Source organism: Camellia sinensis, chromosome 8 (genome assembly GCF_055761805.1).
Source record: "Camellia sinensis isolate YWXY chromosome 8, ASM5576180v1, whole genome shotgun sequence".
Classification (NCBI taxonomy): domain Eukaryota; kingdom Viridiplantae; phylum Streptophyta; class Magnoliopsida; order Ericales; family Theaceae; genus Camellia; species Camellia sinensis.
In genome coordinates, this window is record NC_138968.1 from 108063639 (window position 1) to 108082352 (window position 18714).

The 18714-nt window shown below is 37.4% G+C and overlaps 1 pseudogene; it reads left to right on the forward strand.

Moving 5' to 3' along the window:
* Positions 1-2223: 2223 nt before the first annotated feature.
* Positions 2224-18350, forward strand: LOC145797955 (mannan endo-1,4-beta-mannosidase 7-like; annotated as a pseudogene).
* The last annotated feature ends 364 nt before the right edge of the window (positions 18351-18714 follow it).

Consider the following 18714-nt stretch of genomic DNA (forward strand, 5'->3'; position numbering starts at 1 on the left):
CTGGCCTTTAGCTCACTCTGTATTTATATGTATGTAGATGAGTAGCGGGATGTCCAGCCCAACCTTAGTGAACTTGTAAAGGAAACCAAGTTTTGTGAAGTCTATCATGAGCACCACAAGAGCGAGCCTTTTGTTTATTTGATCTTTTGATTTTATGTTTCTTTCTCTTGTTAGTCATACTCGACCGTTTCTGTATATAAGGTTTGGTTTGTATGACAATGATGCTTGAAAGATCTTGGATATATGGAATCTTATTATGTTTGCATGAGTGTGAGTTATTAATATATGTTAAGTTTCTATTTATGCCATTTATGCACAGCTCATTGGACAAAATTTCTTTTAATCTGCTTCTGCTTCTGACCCCCTTATTATTAAATATGTATGTATTCTGTATGAGGTCGTAGGTAATCTCATAATTACTGGCCGGTTATGATCCAAATCTCTAGGGATGGGTTCGGGTCGTGATAGAGTGATATCAGAACACGAGTTAATAACTCGCACACCAGTCCAAATGAGCGATAAGGTGTCTAGAAAAGACTTAAGGTGCATTCATCTGATAAGTATTTGTTTGTGTGCATTGGAAACTTGTAAATATATGGAATATGAACTGTTGTGCCTATATGTGTATATGTGCAATTTCTATGTCCATTATAATGCAAGTTGATATAGATAATGGTGAGAACAAGGGCTGATGAGATAGAAGAGTCAACAACGGCCGGACTAGATAGAATGAAAATGACAATCCATGATATGTCTGAAGTATTGAGGCAGCAATAGCAACAACCACCTCCACATCTACCTCCGTCAATGCCAGTACCGCCTATACAAGATTATCAAACTGATGATCGTATAATCTCTCTAACTAAAGAATTTAAGAAAATGAAACCACTATTGTTCCATGGGGGAGTAGACTCGCTGAAAGCTGAAGCTTGGGTCCTTGGACTAGAGAAATTGTTTGATGTATTTCTATGTGTCGAGACACAAAGAGTTCAATTGGCTGTATTCACTCTAGAGGATGAAGCCAAAAAATGGTGGATGCTAATCCGAGAGGACAATAAAGGGATTGTCTGGACATGATTCCTTGAAATATTCTACGAAAAATATTTTTCGCAGTGTGTCCATGATCTGAAAGTGTCTAAGTTTGAGGGACATAAGCAAGGCAACATGACAGTAGTTGAATATGAAGCAAAGTTCACAAAGTTGGCCAGGTTTGCACTGCACATGGTCAACATTGATTATAAAAAGGCGACAAAGTTTGAGGGCGGATTGCGGAACGCAATTTTAGAAAAAGTAAATGTCTTGAAACTGCCAAAATACGTGGATGTTCTTGACCGAGCGTTAATGTTTGAGGTAAATTTGGCATCCCATAACCGACCCTTTGAATGGAGAGAAAAGATGCATGGTTCTTATTCGAATAAAGGATCATCATCTTCAAAGAAACAAAATCAGGAAGCATCTAGTGCCTCCAATTCGACAAGAGATTCTACACTAACCTATAATGTGTGTGGCAAGAAACACCAGGGAGTTTGTTATCACACTTCTGGGGCATGTTTCCGATGTGGCAAGACCGGACATATGGTTAGAGATCGTCCCCAAAATGAACAAAGGGGTGGAAGGCCAGCTACTAGTTCAACTAGATCTATCCCAATTCTAGGAAACACTGCAAGACCCACAGCCATGAAAGACACCCTGAAGCAAGGAACAGCTTTTGCACTCGTCCTAGGTGATACACGAAATGCTGAAGTTGTTGTCTGAAGTATCCTCTCTATTTGTAATCAAGATACTTATGTGCTAATTGATTCAGGTTCAACACATTCTTTTGTATCTATTGTATTTGCATCTAGACTGAATAGACCCATGGAATCATCGCCATATCTGCTGAGTGTATCTGCTCCATCTGGGGAATTTGTTCTATGCTCATATATATAACGTACTTGTGAAATATGTGTTGGAGATGCTACATTATTTGTAGATTTGTGGTATCTTGACATTAGACATTTTGATGTGATTTTGGGAATGGACTGGTTGTCTAAATACTGTGTTACTATTGATTGTGTGACAAAACAGGTTTTATTTAGACCTCCAGGACATAATGAATTTGTATTTGTGGGTAATGGTGTAGTACCTCCGCCTTACTTGATTTCAACAATAAAAGCATGCAAACTACTTAAAAAGGGATGTCAGGGTTATTTGTGTAGTGTTTTGACTGATCAGCCTATGAATATGGTGTTAGATGATATTCCTGTTGTTAAAGAATTTCCAAATGTATTTCCAGAGAAATTTCTAGGGGAATTAGTTGACAGGGAAATCGAGTTTACTATTGAGATCATGCCGGGTACTCAACCCATTTCTAAGACTTCGTACAAAATGTCAACTGCAGAAATGAAAGAATTGAAGAAATAGCTACAGGATTTGCTTGACAAGGGTTTTATCCAACCGAGTACTTCACCTTGGGGTGCGCCAATTTTGTTTGTGAAAAAGAAAGATGGAACCTTACGTTTGTGGATCGATTACCGAAAATTGAATAAAGTAATGATCAAGAACAAATACCTTCTACCTCGCATTGATGATTTATTTGATCAGTTGCAGGGTTCATAAGTATTTTCAAAAATTGATTTGAGGTTTGGGCATCATCAACTGAATGTGAAAGTTGAAGATGTTGAGAAAATTACATTTTGAACAAGGTATGGACATTACAAATTTTTGGTTATGCCATTTGGGGTTACAAATGCACCTACAGCATTTATGGACCTTATGAACTGAATTTTTGAATCCTACCTTGATGAATTTGTAGTAGTATTTATTGATGATATCTTGATTTATTTGAAAAGTAGAAAAGAACACAAACAACAGTTGATAACAGTTTTGCAAACATTTATAGAGAAGAAATTATATGCTAAACTGAAGAAATGTGAATTTGGGTTAGATGAAGTTGTGTTTCTAGGGCATGTTATTAACAGAGATGGAGTTTCAATAGACCCACAAAAGATTAAGGAAGTTGCGTTTGCCTTGAAGATCTGGCGCCACTATCTGTATGGAGCAAAATGTGAAGTTTATACTGATCACAAAAGTCTAAAGTACTTTTTCACTCAGAAGGAACTGAATATGCGACAGAGAAAATGGCTTGAGTTAATTAAAGATTATGATCTTCAAATTTAGTATCATCCAGGTAAAACCAACACCGTAGCTGATGCTTTGAGTAGAAAGACAACGGGAAATTTGGCATGTTTGCTGACTGAGCAAAGAGAGATATTGCAAGACATAGAAAGATTCAAAATTGAAGTGGTATTACATGATTAGGGCGGGTTGATAGGTGTCATTTCAGCACAACCGGTGATCATTGATGAGATGAAGAAAACGCAAAGGAAGGATGAATTCCTCAGGAAAATGATTGATGAATTTGAATCGAATCCAAAACTGGGGTTCAATGTTGAAAATGAAGTGTTGAGATTTCAAGGAAGATTCTATGTCCTGAACATTCCTGAGTTGAAAAAGAGAATTTTAGAAAAAGCTCACAAGCCCAAATTTGCAATGCATCCGGGTAACATACCGAGATTTGAAACAAAGGTATTAGTGGCCTAACATGAAAAAGGAAATTACAGAATATGTGTCTAAGTGCCTTCAATGTCAGCAAGTCAAAGTTGAACATCAAAAATCGGCGAGATTACTTCAACCTCTTCTTATTCTGGAATGGAAATAAGAGCATAAAACCATGGACTTTGTTGTAGGTCAACCTCGGACACCAAGAGGTATGAACTCTATCTGGGTTATTGTAGATACGTTGACTAAATCCACACATTTCTTACCCGTGAGAGCTAGCTATGATGCTTATAGATTGGCTGCAATTTACATTGATGAAATTGTTCGTTTGCATGGAGTACCAGTATCTATTGTTTCAGATACAGACCCAAAATTTGTGTCTAGATTCTAGAAAAGTCTTCAAAGAGCAATGGGAATGGAATTGAAGTTTAGTACCGCATTCCATCCACAATCTGACAAGCATTCCATCCACAATCTGACAAGCAATCAGAAAGAACTATTCAGACTTTAGAGGATATGCTCAGAATGTGTGCTCTAGACTTTCAAGGGAGTTGGGAAACCTATTTGCCACTGGCGGAATTTACATACAACAATAGTTTCCATTCTAGCATTGGCATGGCACCATATGAAGCTTTGTATGGTAGAAAATGTAGGCTTCTGATATGTTGGACCGAAGTTAGGGATAGGGTCTTGCTCGAACCCGAGATTGTGCAAATAATCACTGAAAAGATTAAAGTCATTCAGCAAAGGCTCAAAATAACACAAAGCCGACAAAAGAGCTATGGGGATCATAGAAGAAGGGCTCTTGAGTATGAAATAGGTGACCATGTGTTCATAAGGGTAATTCCAATGAAAGGTCAATCGAGATTTGGCAAGAAAGGTAAATTATCACCTCGATACATTGGGGCATTTTAGATTTTGGAAAAACTTGGCCCAGTTGCGTACCAAGTTGCTTTACCACCGGGAATGGAACAAATGCACAATGTATTTCATGTGTCAATATTGAGGGGCTATCTCCGAGATCTATTCCATGTTATTGACCATCATCGAATAGCTCTCGATGATGATATGATCAATGAAGAATAACCAAATCAAATTATCGATCAACAAGTCAAGCAGAGGAACAAATCAAATCCCATGGTAAAAGTGGAATGGAAGGAATACTATGGCACGGAAACGACTTGGAAAAAAGGTGATGAAATGAGGCAAAGGTACCTCGAGTTGTTTCCGACTCAAGGTAACACAAGTTTGGAGGACCAAACTTCTTAAAGGAGGGAAGACTATGACAACCCCGTTCTCTATTATGCTTTTAATTCCTTAATTGTGCATATGCTTATGTGCTAAGTGTGAATTTGAGTGATAAATATGTAATGAATATGTTTTTGACTTTATATCTGTTGATTGTAGGAAAATCTGTTATGATTTCTACTCTGATATGAAAATTGAAGGCCTTAATCGCATCAAAAACCGAAATTAGTTAACTTATTGGGATCAACATAATTTTCAGAGCCTATTAGGAAATTTGATTAAAATTTGATTCAATCTAAATTAATTAGATTAAACTAAGTAGAACTAAGTGTAATTAGTTAATCTTCAGCCTTGATTAACACCCTAATCTAATCCTCAAGTATAAATATGTTGTAATTAAGAGCTTGAAGCCTTAATCATAATTTTGAGCTAAAAAATTCTAAGATGGAGAGCTTTAAAGAGAGAGAATTCAATTGTAGAGAGAGAAAGACCTTGAATTTGAAGACTTTTGCTTAAGGATTAAAGAATCAAGGAAGACAACTCAAGAACTTGCTAAATTGAGCTCAATTGAAGACTTTAGGTAAGCTTTTGAACCCTACTTCGTGAAGCTAAGTTATTTCATTTGTGAATTCAAGAGAATTATGTGATTGAGTACAAGAATTAAGCTAAGATTTTTGAATTTAGACATAATTCATACATGCATGCATAGTTTGGTTGAGTTTTACTATTTTTGAACATAATTATCTCATCCATGTTGAATTTGAAAGATAAATTGTACATGTATACATGAATTACAGGGTTTTGAAAGTGAATTGCATGTTTTGAAACTTTGGAATAGAATTTGAAACTTAAAATCAACATGCATAAAGATTTGGATTTTATTTGAAGAATTCTTGAAGCCTTGATCTTTGATTTTTGAGAATTGGCTTTGTATTAATGTTTTTGGAAGATTTTATAAGTGCTTTCAAAGTTTTGTCAAGCCATGCAAGAAATTGATATGGAAATACAAGTGTTGAAGCTCAACCCTGTTCTGGAATTTCCAGAATTCTAGCGCATTGCTTAAGCGGACAATCAGTCGCTCAAGCACACATTGCATGCATCCAGTATTTTTGTAGACAATTACGGTTGGCTCAAGCGACCAAGTTACCGCTCAAGCAACCCCCTTTTATTTTGCACCTTGGCTTGAGCGCACATCGAGTGTAGATTCGGACCATCTAGTACTTTTGTAGACCAAATGGTTCGGTCGAGCAACTAATGTTGCGCTCGAGCTACAACAACCCTCATTCTTGTCTTAGTCATGTTCACGTGAATTTACATGATTTTGGTTTGTTAAACTTGCATTAGCAGACTTTGATTCATTTTGCCTAAGTAATGGTTCCTGTCTTGTTTTGTACTATCATCTTTGCCTAAGTGTTGTATGCATGCTTTGTTCCTTGCTTTGTGTGTGTTGAACCTAGGCTCTCTATCATTGCTATCTTATGCCTAGGTCACAACTTTAAACCTCTTACACCTAGGTTGTTATGCGTCAACACCTAGGACCATTTTGGAACCATTTTAGAACCACTTTGGTTGACCTCCACCTTCACCCTGGCATATTGGCTGAGATGTGCATCATCTAGGCTAAGGTGTTCATCACCTAGGCCAAGATGTGTATCACCTAGGCCGAGATGCGTATCATCTAGGCATCCAAGATCTTTGATCCTTGAACCTTGCAGCCTTGTTGTGCACCTTAGCTGACACCTAACAATCTTGTTCCCGGGCTGGCACAACCTAGGCCGAGGTGTGGCACATCTAGGCCAAGGTGTGGCACACGTAGGTCAAGTGTTATCCTCCCTAGCTAAGATCAGAGAAACCTTTCTTGCTCGAAGCCTGTGTTTTGATCTAGGATCATTGCCTTGTCAGAGTGCCCATGCCACCTTACTTGTTATACACACTTTGTCATACTCTTGTGTTTTCATTCTGGCACCTTTTTGAGGAGATTTGATCAGGTGATGCCACGTGTCCTAGTAGTGGTTTACGCCAGCTAGCAGTGAGGAACCCATATCATTTGTCATATCTTTGCCTTGTAGAGAGAGAAGCTCTAGGAAGAAGAAGACAAGTTCTTAGAGTGAGAACTAGATTTCCAAGCTTGATCTTCGTACCTTGAACCGTTGGATTTACATTTCGAGGTTAGATTCTTGATCTACTCTTGTTATTCTTTATGATTATTTGATCGCATTGCATGATCCAGCACGATTCATGAGCCATGCATTGATTTAAAGTTTTGTTTTAGAAAGAGAAAGTGATGTTCTTGTGTTCTTGAAAGAAAACCATATTTTGATCCGAAAGTTTGTATCAAGTTCCATGTTTTGTGTTTGTTTTCATGAAATCTCCATGGGTACCCAGGTCCATGTTTTTGAACTTATATCATGAAATCTTAGATTTTGAATAAAAAGTTATGATTCTAGCATTCATGTTCTTCATGCTCTTCATGTTCATGTTCTTCAAGGGGAAACCCAAACTGCTAGACTTCACTATTTCCCTAAATGTGGTCCCTAAGACCCACTCTTGCCCAGACCTCACACCTAGGCCAAGTATCGTATCTCACCTTGGCCTACCTAGCATGATCACTTGCACCTTAGTCTATCTTGCATGAACACCTAGGCCAACCACTGCACACCTAGGCCGACCATGGTACACCTTTGCCGACACCTTGTAACATCTCGCCAAGTAGCTGCACACCTAGACCAAGGAGGCCACACCTCGGCCAAGGGTTGTGGAACCTTAGCCATGACCTCCTGAGTGCACCCAGTTAGGCCATTTCGGCCCAGATCATCTCTATGCATCCATTCCAAGACCTAGTTTACACCCAGCATGCTTTTCCAAGATGAAAAACAGTGATTTGACTCCTAGCACATGCTTTGTTTTATCTTGACTTGGTTTTGGAAATAAATGACGGGATCTTTCTTACTCATTTGAATCTTGTTTTGAGAATGCATTGCATAACCATCTTTGAGCATTCCTTCTTGTCTTCTTGAAATGCATTTAGTAGACTTTGCTATATGATTGTATGCCTTGGATTCTTGCCTTAATCCCTACACCCGAAGAGCTATTGTGAGTGGTATTTTTAATGAAGCTATGTTATAATGTTTTGGATAAAAGCTTTGCTTGTTTTGGAAAAGTATTTGATCAAGCATGAATGATTATCCCTTAATTTTTGTATCAAGTATTATGTTTGTTTTGATGACATTCTTGGAAAGTCCTTAGTGCTAGGGGACTATAATGCAACTAATACCCTCGTTTGAGATATCTCCCTTGCCACCGACGGCTTTAGTGGGTAGGCTCGTCTAATTGATTCCAGGTCGATTATTCCCTTGTTTTGTCAGGAATGTCATCCCTTGTATTATGTAGATGCTAGTAAGCATCCCTTGAAGCTTTGAAAGACTTTGATTGATGAACTTGGTTCATCCCTTGCTTTGTTACAAGTTATGATATGAAATGTTTTGCAAGATCTCAGATATCATTCATTCAAACCTTTATTATGTATATCATTCACTGAGTTTTCAGCTCACCCCTCTCCCTTATATATATGCAGGTGTTGAGCAAGAGGGGGGTGGCGCCTAAGATGTTATTTGCAAGTTGTTTTGGATTCATGTTTTGCTAGCATCTTGAAGATTATGCTTCTTGGCTTTTAGTTCATTTCTTTTGTATGTTTTGGCTTGAGAAGCCTTTTGATCAAGATGTAAGATGTACTTTATTTTATGTGGTATTCAAGTTGTAAAACTATGTTAAGACATATGCCATTTCATTTGATCTATGCACAGCTCTTATGGAATAATTAGATTTAAATTTATGATTCCGGACATGTATGCCCCATATATATACTCTGTTGTGTGAATCTTTGTAAGTTGGCCTTCGATAATCTCGGATTACAGGCCATCACGACATCATTCTACTAAGGGCGGAATTGGGTCATGACACGAGCGAAGTGCTCTGTTTTAGCAAATTTTGAAAATATTCTGATCAAGTGTGCATTCTCATTCCTTTTTAAGCATTCTTAGGCATAAATTGAACACCCTAAATGAATTAAAGGGTTAGAATGAGGCCTAAAAGAATTGAGTAAGTTAAAGAACAATCCGATTAAGCAATGAATTCAATATTTCTGCGTTGATGTATTGCGTAGGATCATTCGCGAGAACAAGTCAACAACTGAATCACTGTGAGTAATATCTTAGTGAAGATATTTTCTTACTTTTTTTTCTGAATGCCCTTATGCGATAAGCCTTTTCGAATTTGTGATTTTGTAAGCGTAAATGAGTTTCTGTCTGTCTTATCAATGTGACATCTGTAAATGTGATTGATGTGTCACAAATATGTGTGATGGACCCAAGGTCCTTTCGATACACTTGAATTGGACCTAAGGTCGTTCTATGTAATTGAAATGGACCAAATGTCGTTCCATACACACTACAAGAAAATGCAGAAATGGCCACTAAAAAATTTATTTTCGTCGCTGAAAGTGCCATTGTCGGCGACTAAAATGGAATTAGTAGCCAAAAGTGAAGACTTTTGGCGACTAAAACAATTTAGTAGCCAAATGTATAGTTATTGGCGACTAAAAATCAATTTAGTCGCCGATTATATGGGTTTTACCGACTAAAGGTTTTTTAGTAGCCAAAAGTGACGGTTTTTGGCGACTAAAATAATTTAGTCGCCAAAAGTATAGGTTTTGGCGACTAAAAAATAGTTTGGTCGCCGATTATACGTGTTTTGGTGACTAAAAATAGTTTGGTCGCTGAAAGTGAAGCCTTTTGGCTACTAAAAAAAAATTAGTAGCTAAAAACAGGCAATTGGTGACTAAAATTCAATTTAGTAGCCAAAAGGGGACGTTTTTGGCGACTAAAAACAGGTTTAGTCTCCAAAACTGTTTATTTTTAGGCGGAACTTATTTTTTTAGCGACTAAAAAATAATTAGCAGCCCAAAATTACAGAATTGGCGACTAAATAATGGATTTAGTCGCCAAAAGTGGCCTCAATTTTTTTTAATAAATAATTGATTTTTTACATAAATTATATTGAATAAGAATAATTATATATATATATATAGTTTTATATTAATACGGGTCAATATATTATATAAATAATATATATTGCATATATATTCATGTGGTGTTGTAGTGGCATAGTGGAGAGAGTGTGTTGCTAAAGGTTTAGCATGTGGGACAGGTTGGTGATTCGAGTCTCAGAAAAAGTAAAAAAGTTGGTTTTTTTTTTTCACGGAAGCTCCTTTGGCGACTAAAATTGTTAGTCACCAAAAGTCTTTATTTTGGCGACTAAACGGTTTAGTTGGCGATTCAGTGAGTATTGGCAACTAAACGATTAGTCGCTAAATGTATGATTTTCAAAAGTGTAAATCACTATTGGCGACTAAAACTTTGGTCGCTAAAGACCTGTTTTTTGCCGACTAAAAAAGTTTTAGTCGTCAATACCTCCGACGACCATGTATTCACGACAAAAGCGGCGACTAAAAATTTTAGTCGGGGAAACTAAAAAGTCGACTTTGGCGACTAAAAATGGACTTTTGGCAACTAAAAATTTAGTCGCCAAAGGTGATTTTTCTTATAGTGACATTTGATAAGATAGACCCAAGGTCGTTCTGAATATCTGATAAGTCTGATTATCTATTATGAGTTGACCGAATGGTCATAATACAACTATAAATGATTGGGCTCGAGGTCGTTCTGTCATGATATGATCAATTTTATTTTGTACTACTGTTATACGTTGGACCCGAGGTCGTTCTGTTACGTATTGCTCATGATATATATATATATATATATGCTTATGTCAATTACTAGAACTCATTTACATAAACCCTTTACTCTAATGTTATTCACTTGGCGTTAGCTCACTCTATATTTATATGTATATAAATGAGCAACGAAACATCCAACCCAGCTTTAGCGTACATGTAAAGGAAATCAAGTTTTGTGAAGTCTGTCATGAGCGCCTCATGAGCGAGGCTTTTGTTTCTTTGATCTTTTGATTTTCTATTTCTTTCTCTTGTTGGCCATACTCAACCGTTTCTGTATATAAGTTCTGGTTTGTATGACAATGATGCTTGACAGATCTTGGATATACGAAATCTTATAATGTTTGCATGAGTGTGCATTATTAATATATGTGAAATTTTTGTTTATGCCATTTATGCACAGCTCATTTGACAAAATTAGCATTACCCCCAAGTGTATAAATTTCTCCTCTCTTTTTTTTTGTTTGTTTTGAGCTCAATTTTTAGTTTATGTTGTGAATGGATTAGATATTCAAGTAGGATATATTTATTTTTGGTTTATAGTTTTGAAGTGTGGACTATATTTTGCAAACATATGTAATATTTTTTTTTAAATATTAGAATTGTTTCTTAAAATTGTTTAATAATTTTTTTTTAATTGATAAAATAATAAAAGAAAGCATGTTACAAATCTCAACCAAAAAATAAAATAATAAATTGTCAAATTTAGCATAGTCATTGCTCGGTAAACAATTTAAAAGAATAAAATAATCTTTTATGCAGTTATACTTCTTTATAATTTTCCAACTAAAGATTCAAATACAATGTTCTCCTTTGTAGATCCTGTTCGAGTTCTCCATTATCTGTGTGGTTGCTGAACTGGTGATTGGAGCATATTGGGTTTGTTTTTTCAGCAGGTGGCTTGTGGCTCTTGCAGCCTTTGGTCTTCAGCTGCTGTTCTGTGTGGTTGCTGGGTGGCTGTGTTGGGCTGCTGGAGCTGCATGTCTCCTGCTGTCTTGTTCTTTGTTTGGTTTGGGCTGTCTTAGCTTTGGTGTTTTTTTTTCTTGCACTACAAAAAATTTTCTTTTTTGCGACGGTAAAATACCGTCGCAAATACCCAAAACCCTGTCTCAAAAGTTTTTTTGCGACGGCAGCGAGCTTTTGGCAACGGAATAGGGGGGACGCAACAAAGGGGGTTGCTAAAGGCCTTTAGCGACGGTATGACGCCGTCGCAAAATATAGGCGACGGCAAAAGTGCCTTTTAGCGACGGCAAAATACTGTCGCTATTAATGTGTAGAAATTTGAAGTTTTTGAGACGGCACTGTGGTGCTGTCACTAAAAAGGTTATTTGCGACGGTAAAAATACCGTCGCTAAAAGTTTTATTTGAGACAGAAAAAATGCCGTTGCTAAAATGGTTATTTGCGACGGTAAAAATACCGTCGCTAAAAATAGTATTTGCGACGGTGAAGGATACCGTCGCTAAAGGCCTTTTGTTTCAATTAACTAATAATGCCAATATCTTTCGCGTCGGCTATGCTACCGTCGCAAAAAAGCTTTTTTGAGACAGTATGATACCGTCTCAAAAAAAAAAAAAAAAAAAAAAAAAAGAAACTGCAACACAATTATTAGAAATATGAAAATTACCTGTATTAAATGAAAATAACTAAAAAAAACGATAATTATATAATAATATAAAAATTCCTGTATATAAATAAAAATTCATCCATAATTAAAGTATTCTTCCATTCATAACAACACATCATCAAAATTATCTCATCACATAATGTTGCGTAATACATACATAATGTTCACAAATCTAAATAACGTAAATAAAAAATAAAAGTATTCGTCATGATTCTTCCGTGGGTTACGAAAACAAAAGTTTGTCACAATCTTCACACGCTTGCATTCCACAAGAAGCAAACTGCTACTCAGGAAATATCTGAAAATAAAAAATAAAAATAATTAATGAAAATATAATTATGTGTTAATATTTTAATTACAAAAAAAAAACATAAAAAATTAACTACTATATAATTACAAAGATAGTTAAGTAAATAATTTTGGCTAGATAGAAATCCAACCCTAACTCCCAAACCGGGAACCTAATTTGAGCCCCGTCTTCTCCCACAAGTCTCTCGTGCCTAGGCGGTCGTGTGTGCCAAGTTCCGTGCTAAACTGACGTCGTTTGGTGATTTTGGGGGGTCAACACCTCAAATTCAAGTTTCTTAAGGAACTAGTTTGCCTAGACCGAAATAGGGCTCTAACTCCCAAACCGGGAACCCCATTGGAGTCCCGTCTTCTCCCACAAGTCTCTCATGCCTACGCAGTCGTGTGTGCCAAGTTTTGTGCTAATCCGACCCCGTTTGGTGATTTTGGGGCATCAACACCTCGAATTCAAGTTTCTTAGGGAACTAGTTTGCCTAGACCGAAATATGGCTCTAACGACCAAACCGGGAACCCCATTGGAGTCCCGTCTTCTCCCACAAGTCTCTCGTGCCTAGGCGGTCATGTGTGCCAAGTTTTGTGCCAATCCGACCCCGTTTGGTGATTTTGGGGCATCAACACCTCGAATTCAAGTTTCTTAAGGAACTAGTTTGCCTAGACCGAAATATGGCTCTAACTCCCGAACCGGGAACCCCATTGGAGTCTCGTTTTCTCCCACAAGTCTCTCATGCCTAGGCAGTCGTGTGTGCCAAGTTTCGAACCAATCCAACCCCGTTTGGTGATTTTGGGGCATCAACACCTCGAATTCAAGTTTCTTAAGGAACTAGTTTGCCTAGACCGAAATAGGGCTCTAACTCCCAAACCGGGAACCTTATTAGAGTCTCGTCTTCTCCCACAAGTCTCTCGTGTCTAGGCGGTCATGTGTGCCAAGTTTTGTGGCAATCCGACCTTGTTTGGTGATTTTGGGGCGTCAACACCTCGAATTCAAGTTTCTTAAGGAACTAGTTTGCCTAGACCGAAATATGGCTCTAACCAAACCGGGAACCTCATTGGAGTCCCGTCTTCTCCCACAAGTCTCTCATGCCTAGGCGGTCGTGTGTGCCAAGTTTCATGCCAATCTGACCCCGTTTGGTGATTTTGGGGCGTCAACACCTCGAATTCAAGTTTCTTAAGGAACTAGTTTGCGTAGACCGAAATATGGCTCTAACTCCCAAACCGGGAACCCCATTGAAGTCCCATTTTCTCCCACAAGTCTCTCGTGCCTAGGCAGTCGTGTGTGCCAAGCTTCGTGCCAATCCGACCCCGTTTGGTGATTTTGGGGCATCAACACCTCGAATTCAAGTTTTTTAAGGAACTAGTTTGCCTAGACCGAAATAGGGCTCTAACTCCCAAACCGAGAACCCCATTGGAGTCCCATCTTCTCCCACAAGTCTCTCGTGCCTAGGCGGTCGTGTGTGCCAAGTTTCGTGCTAAACCGACCCCTTTTGGTGATTTTGGGGCGTTAACACCTCGAATTCAAGTTTCTTAAAGAACTAGTTTGCCTAGAGTGAAATCCGTCTCTAACTCCTAATCCAAGAACCCGATTTGAGTCTTGTTTTCTCCCACAAGTCTCTTAGCTTACAATGCAAAGAATTCAAAGATACATTTTAGCTTAGAATGTAAAGATACATTTTATACCTAATCTTCTGGTGGTGGTGTATATGGATTCTTATCTTCTGCAGATTCCCTAAATGCCCGGTGGCCACTCGATGCATCAGGAGCCTATGATAGTCAATGCATAATGTGTTAATCATATTCGAATTTTATACCTAATGTTGTGTGAAAATTTAACTATCAAACAATTTAATTTATATCGAACCTATCTGTTGGGATCCACATTTGCCCTCTATGGCACAAAGGCCATCATCTCAGCTCTCAGCTACTGTAAATGTGTAGAGAACTCTGCTCGCAGCTCCTCCCTCAACTCATCCCTTAGCTCCGCACGAACCTGCTGGGTGATCTGAACAATAGTCGATGGCTGGGGTGCTGACTGTGATGGCCCAGCACCATCTTTATACACTGCTCTCCGAGGCACAGTTCTCCCGTATGTGCGACAATATCCATGATTGTCATGACCTATCAACTCATGGAAATGGCATTCCTAGCCTCCAAAGTCCGACAATCCTCAGGTAGCATAGAGAGTTGGCCATTAAACTCATCCTGTATTGAATAAGACATACAAGTATATGCCAAATTAAGATGGTTGACACACAAAAAATAAAAAATAAACTTTAAATACAATCAAAGGTGTTTGGAAACTACCAAGGTCTGGATAACCTCTGGGTCGTCTGCTCTACGTGTCATAAGCCAAACATTCATCTTATCAGTAGACTCCCCCTTATTGGTCATCTACATTTTTTTAGAAATATGAAAATTAGAATCCAAATAATTTGCAAATATACAATTTTTATTTATATACAAAAATAAAACAATAAAATATAAACCTCATGTCGTATCTGAGCGAAAGTAGTACGCCCTATGGTATGAGCTATGCCATGAGCTCGCCGATTTTTAGCGTTCCTAGTTGCAATTTTCTATAACAGGTTCAACAAATATAAGTATATAAATATGATTTGTATGTTTACATATCATACATATAACTTATTTGTATACCTCAGCATCGGAAGTACGCCAATACTCCACAAGTTCTTTCCACTAGCTTGGCACAATGTACAAAGGAACATCATCCTTCAGATTAGGATCTTCGCTTCTAGGCTTGAAATACTTAGACTTAATCTTATTCTTGTGATCCTTCCATATGTTGTTACAGTTTTTCATGCAGATTGGCTTGTACTTCTCTGGACATATATTCAAATTGTCCTATAAAACACAATTTCAAAGTTTAAATAATAATAACACAATTTTGGAATTTAAATTTTTGGACAAAAATATACTTTTACCTTCACATCCTTCCAGATAGCATCAAAAATGTCATCAGGCACAGTGTTCCAGTCAAGAAAAGCAAGAGGAACAATGTTACCATTTCGCACAATAATGCCAAGTTGAGTAGTTAACTTAGACACGTTATCCCCTATTGGACAATAATTTTCATCAAATTGTATGTCCAACTTTGTACCAGTACCCCACTCCCTAATGCCCTTGGCACATCCTCTACCACGCCTACTCGAGGTTGATGAAGAACTAACATGACCTGCGAGATACAATAAGAATAAACAATATGCAATGATAATAAATAAATGCAAATTTAAATAATGTCAATACAAATCAATTTCTTATTCCTGAGGGAGGCTGTGAAGAAGTCGAAGGGTCTGAAAAATACAATGAAAATAAACAAGTTATACGTAATGAGAACAAATAAATATATATTTAAATAATTTTCATACAACACAAAGCAAATTTATATACCTACGGATGGCTCATAAGCTGATGACTCTAGTCGGGATGATAGCTGCTGTGGTGCCACTGATGGAGGTCGAAGCGGTGGCACTAATGGCCCCTCTGATGGTGCTCGCTGTGATGCCTCCTCTAATGGTGGTGCCACTAATGGTGGACGCACCAATGGTAGGCGTGGAGGCTGAGTAGATGATAGCTGCTGTGGTGCCACTAATGGTGGTCGATGCGGTGGCACTAATGGTGCTCGCTGTGATGCCTCCTCTAATGGTGATGCCACTAATAGTGGTCGCTACAGTGGCTGGTCAGATAGTGGTGGCACTAATGGCCCTTCTGATGGTGGTCGATGTGATGCCTCCTCTGATGGTGGTGCCACTGATGTCCTCTTACGTACCACATCGGACATAGTGATAATGGGCACTTACAACTCCAATGGAGAAGGAGATAGCTGATGGAATCAATAGGATAAGAGACGAATGTCTATTATGCAGTTCTAAAATCCAAAATATACATATAAATTGAAAAAAAAATTAAAAAAAAAACTCCCACTATAAAAATGTTGTATTTAGTCATAAATGCAAAATTCACTGATTGGGAGAACAAAACAACAACCCATAAATTCCACCAAGCAACTTGCCAAGCATTCTATTAATGGAAGGGAACACCCATCAAAGCCATTGAAGTTACCTTGCCTTTGGAGTCTGCATATTTAACAACTTTCCTGGCCACGAAATTCAAAAACAGTGTATGCTATTCCCTACTACTTCAATGCTCCCTAGCCCACAAATTCTGCAACGATTCAGAGAAATCACAAGGGGAGAGAGAGAGAGAGATGGGAATCGAATGTGAATGAATACACTACAATGAAGAAGATATAAACAAACCATGAACACAGACAAAATGTGTACAAATACTGATAAGATTTTTTGAAAGTGAAATACACGAAACCAACCCTATAAAAGCTTATTCATTCTTGTGTATTCTGTGTCCGACTATGTGATCAATGTTTCATAGCAGAATTTAAACAAAATACATACTTTTACAAACCATAAAACAGGACAAACAATTTAAACAAAATATATTTAGAACTAAAACAAACAATATACTGGTGAATGAGAAACAATTCTATGTGAATGGGTTCAACACATACTGGTTGATGGTATTTGGTGCAGATCAATCAACAAGAGGAAAAGTGAGTGAGGTGTTTCAGCAAGCATCTTCTGTGGGTCTAACAGTTTGTCGTACTTGGGCTTTCAACGATGGCCAATGGCGAGCTCTTCAAATTTCACCCTCTGTCTATGATGAAAATGTTTTTAAGGTCATTCTTTTTCTCAATGACTGTAAATGTAGGCAATTACGTAAGCATTTACTATGGAGTAAGTATATAAATTCCTCCTCATTTTCTTTTCTTTTATTTTTTCTCAATGAATTACAGGCCTTGGATTTTGTAGTCAGTGAAGCAAGGAAGTACAAGATCAGACTCATATTATCATTAACCAACAACTAGGATGCATTTGGTGGCAAACCACAATGCGTGAAATGGGGTAAAGCTGCTGGCTTGAATTTGACTTCAGATGATGACTTCTTCACTCATCCAACTCTCAAAACCTACTACAAGGCCCATGTCAAGGCATGTTCCTTAATTACTACTTTTAGAATAAATCTAAGTTTGCACATCAAGATTTCATAGAATGAGATACATATGTAAAACAAAGGTTCTTTGAATTTTGCGTGTTCATAGCACAGTCGCTGTTTTTATAACTATCCTTCAGTTTTTAATGTCAAATAAATAGCCTTTAAATTTAAGTTTGACATAGACATGCTCAGTGAACAACTTTGCAATAGTGAGGTCACCTTTGTGTTTTCAATGTGAAGTCTAATTTTGCTCCCTCTCTCCCTCCCAATATTTTAACTTGTAGACAGTGCTGAATAGAGTGAATACAATCAGCAACATTACTTACAAGGATGATCCGACAATTTTCACCTGGGAACTAATGAATGAACTACGGTGTGTCTCAGATCCTTCTGGGAATAAACTGCAGGTTTGTTTCCTTCACCAGCTAGGATTTTGCATAAAAGTTTCAGGTATCTGCAAGTAACAGAATCACAAAGATTGGTTAAACTTGTATGCAAGAAAATCACACTTTAACGTGAATGGAAATATGTCTTGTGCTTATACTCAGTAATTGAACTATAATGTTTAGGAAATTAATATATTAGACGTCCCTGTTTTTCAGGAATGGATAGAAGAAATGGAAGTGTACGTGAAGAGCATTGATCCAAACCACTTAGTTGGGATTGGGTTGGAAGGATTTTATGGTCCCTTAACACCTAACAAGGTTCAATTGAACCCAAATAAATTTGCTCAAGAAGTTGGAACTGACTTTATCAGGAACCATCAAGTTCTTGGTGTTGATTTTGCTTCTGTTCATATTTATCCAAACTCTTGGTAAGTGTTACTTCTTCAATGGAAATTACTCATTTCGAAATGGAACATTACGAAATTTTAATTTGGAAGAATATAGATCACTTTATTTTGGCTGCAACTTATAAGTTGTGTATTTTTTAGGCTTATTTATGTCTTTAATGAAACAAAAATAAGCCAGCTAAAAAATTGAGACAAAGGACTAGAATAAAATGGAGGGCTAATCAAAAAAAAAAAAAAAAAAAAAAAAAAAAAAAAAAAAAAAAACTTTGAAGATGGAAGGGGCATCAATGTAAGCCATTAAATCTACAAATGGCTCTCTTTGAGACAATTCAAGAACACCAAGAAAGGAAAAAAAAAAAAAAGATCAAAAAGAAAAGGAATAGCCAATC